The sequence below is a fragment of the Erythranthe guttata genome, chromosome 9 (genome assembly GCF_056151865.1).
Source record: "Erythranthe guttata isolate IM_541 chromosome 9, IM_541, whole genome shotgun sequence".
NCBI lineage: Eukaryota > Viridiplantae > Streptophyta > Magnoliopsida > Lamiales > Phrymaceae > Erythranthe > Erythranthe guttata.
The window spans coordinates 8,440,152-8,444,741 of NC_142541.1; the positions used below are offsets into that span (position 1 = coordinate 8,440,152).

At 32.9% G+C, this 4,590-nt stretch overlaps 1 long non-coding RNA gene across 1 annotated transcript; it reads right to left on the minus strand.

Moving 5' to 3' along the window:
• Window positions 1–292: 292 nt before the first annotated feature.
• Window positions 293–2,954, minus strand: LOC148767998 (uncharacterized). Its single transcript, XR_016033613.1, has 2 exons — window positions 1,005–2,954; window positions 293–671 (listed from the first exon to the last, which is right to left on the minus strand). It is a non-coding gene; the product is annotated as an uncharacterized LOC148767998 (long non-coding RNA).
• Window positions 2,955–4,590: the final 1,636 nt, after the last annotated feature.

Genomic DNA, 4,590 nt, shown 5'->3' on the forward strand with positions numbered 1-4,590 from the left:
TCTTATTTATATTTTTCATGTTTTTTATTTTAATTTACAAAAATGGTTTTATTTTTATTTTCGTTTTTTCATGGTTTTTTTTCTTAATTTCGATTTTTTTTTTTAAATGAATTTTTTTTATTTTCTTTCCAGTTTTTTTAAATAAAAACCACTCTATATAAACATGAAAACCACTCTGTATATGCAGCTATATAAACATGAAAACCACTCTGTATAACAACTATATAACATGAAAATCACTATGTATAACAACTATATAAACTTGAAAACCACTTTGTATAACAACTATGTCAACAAAAAAAGCACTCTGTATATAGAGTTATATAAAAATCTGTACAAAAATTATTGAAAACCACTATAATTTTTGTACAGATTTTTATAGTGGTTTATGTAAAATATTGAAAACCACTATAAAAAATGTGTACATAATTATTGAAAACCACTCTGTATACACAACTAGATAAACATGAAAACCACTATATAATTAAAGTACTTCATTGCAAACATATCAAACAATACAAACTATCAAAACAATAAATTCTAATAAAACCGACTATGAAATACACCATCTTCTCTCTTATGAACGATCATACTCGATGTTAGCATCTTCTTCTTATTATTACATTTCTCAAGGATCACCCACCTAGTCATCCCTTCCACAATCACTCCCCCTGTTCAAGAAACAAAAAATAATATTCAAGAATTAATCACTAAATAAACCACTTTTAACTTATAAAAAGATAATATGTTTGGGGTGTCATCATTTCATTGAACAATTATTTACAACGTGCAATACATAAAAATCAAAATAAATTAAAAAATATAAACTGGTGAAAAACATGAAGAATATAAGAATGATTATATTAATTACATGAAAAATCACAAACAAAAAAGTCTAAAATTCATACACATACATCATTTAAAACGTCCAAAAATAAAATAGAAACAACACATAATTACAAATGCAATACAGAAAAAGGGAGGAACTCAGAAGAAAAATTTACCGGCAACCTCTGGTGCCACGCGGCTTCTCCTTGCTTCACGACCCCGCTTCTAAATCTCAAATCAAGCCTCGCCCACATCGTTGATCATATCGTTGCAATCTTCAAAATCACATACACCGCCGTCTTATATATGCCGGCATGAGAGAAGGCCAACGCAAAGAGGCAAAAATATAGATGGTTAGGACGGGGGAGGAGCGGCAGAAATATTGGTGTTGCTTGAATGGGTAGCACCGTCCATAATAGTGTTGCTTCCCCGAAAGTTCATGGCGGTGGTGGTTGGATACCACCATACAGAGATCGCGGCATGACCGTTGGAGAGAGGGGAAAGGGGAGCCGCGGTATACAGAGATTGTGAGAAATCGAATTGTTTGAGATCGTGATAGGGTTTGGAAGTTTGAGTGGAGATTATAATTGTTTTATTGTAAATTAATTTTAAGTAATATACTTATGTCAAATAGGAAAAAGGGTATAATTGTGAAATTGTATTAATCTTTATTAATTAAAACTATTTTGGATTTAACTTAAAAATGTGATTTTTTTTTTTTGGACTCATTGTAATTAGGGGGCTCTAACAAGGGACTTTTGTCAAATAATCCCTTTAATCAAAGACATGCAAATAAAAGCACAAAACATAATAAATGACATGCAATGTCCTAATTTCAAAATAATAGCAAACTAATTCTAACAATTCCCAAATTAAATCCTAGAGCTCCTAACTGATCCAAGTTTTAATTTCTGAAATCGTTTTTTATTTCCATAAAGTTTCGAATTTTCTTGGAATTAAAAATTAGAAAATCCTTTTTCTTTTAAAAATCCAAAAGTCTAATATAACCTTAATTACTTAGAAAAATTTGTAATTAAAACCTTTCCCCATTTAATACTTGCAAACAGATTCAAACTTTAGAAATGAGAGATTTTTTAGAATTTACAGTTTTGACCCCAAAGTTTCAAGATTTACACATGCAACCACACTAAAAGTTCAAAATCCACTTTTTCATGAAAAACCCCTAACAATCTGAAATTTTACTTTAATAAATGCAGAAAACAAAGTAAAAAAGTTACTTTATGGAGAAATTTCGAAAATTACATATTTCACCCCAAAATCTCTAAATCTATACATGCGAGACCACTCGAAGTTCGAAAATCAATTTTTCTCGCAAAACCTTTTTAAATCCTAAATTATTCTTCAATAAATGCCAAAAAACAGTTTTGAAAACACATTTATAACTGCCTTCTCAAAAATTACAGATTTGACCCAAAACTTCTTAAGATCTACACATGCAACCCCATAAAAATTCAAAAATTCATTTTTCTTGAAACCCCTTTTTGAAATTCGAAAATTTTAATGCTTTTAGCCAATAAAACTTGTATGTACCCACTACCAACATAGATGATGCATGCAAGAACAAGAAATCAACGCTAAACACATATTTTCCATTTTTTTTCCCAAAAAGCCCTAAATTTTCGTAATCACTCCAAATCTTTTAAGAAATTTTGAAACCCATTTTAATACTATTGATGCCATTTAATTGCAGCAAGAAATCGGAATTTTTTACCTTAAAACCGAAAGAAAAATGAAGGAAAATCGAAGGAAAGTGCTTCAAAGGTTGATGCCAAGCTCTAGCCAAACTACTTTGATTGTGAAAGAGATTGAGTGGGTTTTCAAGAGATATCTTTATTTTCTTTCATGAACGCTGATCTAGGCTACTCCATGACCGTGGTTAAATAGGGGAATTTTCAAGTGATTTTTTATTTTCTTTGAAAAACAAGAGATGAGGTGTAAGAAGGTGAAGAATGGAAGTGGTGGTGTTCCTTCAGTGGAGAGGGAGAGATGAAGACAAGTAGGGTCATTAGGTGTTGGAAGAAGAAAAAAGAAGAGTGGCTTTTAATCTTACTAAGCAAGTGGGTTTCGACAAAATAATTAGCATTTGCCTAGTGGAAAAGCATGCAATATTATCTCTAATTTATTTAATCAAAAAGAGAGTCCAAGACTCACTTCACACACACACATATATATCCGGCCATACATATAAATAGTTAACATGTATGTAATGTATGTAATGGTATATATATATATATATATATATATATATATATATATATATATATATATATATATATATATATATATATATATATATATGCTTGAAAATGTACATATGAATGTAGTGTATGTATGTACGTATATATAATCACACTTTAGTAATATATCATAAAATATAATTCACATAAGTCACCAAATTTCGAGCATATAAAAATAATCTACCAATACGATATGCAATTATTCACATAAGTCACGTAATTCACGAAATTCCTAGAATTTCAATTTACGGAAATGATACTAAATCACATAAATCACACGTATATATCTACTCACGAATTTCACAAAACAATTATCATATAATCACCACATTTCGAATAATTAAATAACGCGTGTAATTATGCACATAAGTCACGTAATTAGATTCACGTAATTCATATAATTAATATCACGTAATAATATTACCTAAGGATTCTCGAGTTAGAAATTTTAAGTTCGGGTTTTAGGGTTTTCAGGTTTTGGGAAAGGTGGGGTGTTACAATCTCCCCCCCTTAAAGATTTTTTGTTCCCAAAATTGTTACCTCAACAACTCAGGGTAACGTTCGCACATTTCTTCTTTTCGTTCCCATGTGGCTTCTTCGGGTGTATGGTTTTAATTATTTTAACGAATTTCAGGTCTCGGTTTCGAAGGGTTTTGGTTTTGGAATCAAGTATTTGGGAAGGTTTCTCTTCGTAGGAAAGATTAGGGTTTAGTTCGATCGGTTCGGTTTTCAATACGTGGTCTGGACTGCAAATGTATTTCCGAAGCATGGAAACGTGAAAGACATTGTGAAAGTTGGATAAATTGGGTGGTAAGGCTAGTCGAGAGGCGCGAGTACCAACTTTGTCGAGAATTTTGAATGGACCAATAAATCGGGGTTCTAATTTTCCCTTTTTCCCAAATCGCATAATTCCTTTGAAAGGTGCCACTTTTAAGAATACGAAGTCTCCGACTCCGAATTGAAGGTCTCTCCTTCGAGTGTCGGCTTAGCTTCGTTGCCGATCTTGGGAGATTCGCATTTTCTCTCGAATATTTTTGATTATTTCGACGGTTTGTTGGACTAGGTCGGGGCCAAGGAATTTTGTTTCGCCAATTTCATCCCAATGGAGAGGGGACCTACACTTGCGGCCGTAAAGAGCTTCGTAGGGTGCCATTCCAATTGAGGAGTGAAAGCTATTGTTGTACGCGAATTCGATTAGTGGGAGGCGGGATTCCCAATTTCCTCCAAAGTCGAGAATACAAGCGCGGAGAAGATCTTCTAGGGTTTTGATAGTTCGTTCGGATTGGCCATCGGTTTGAGGGTGATAGGTGGCGCTAAAGTTTAATCGCGTTCCGAAGGTTTCGTGCAAACTTTTCCAGAATTTGGACATAAATCGAGGGTCTCGGTCGGAAATAATGGAGACGGGGACGCCGTGGAGTCGGACTATTTCATGGACGTATAGTTCGGCTAGCTTCTCTAAATTGAACGTCATCCGGATCGGAAGAAAGTTAGCCGTTTTGGTCAG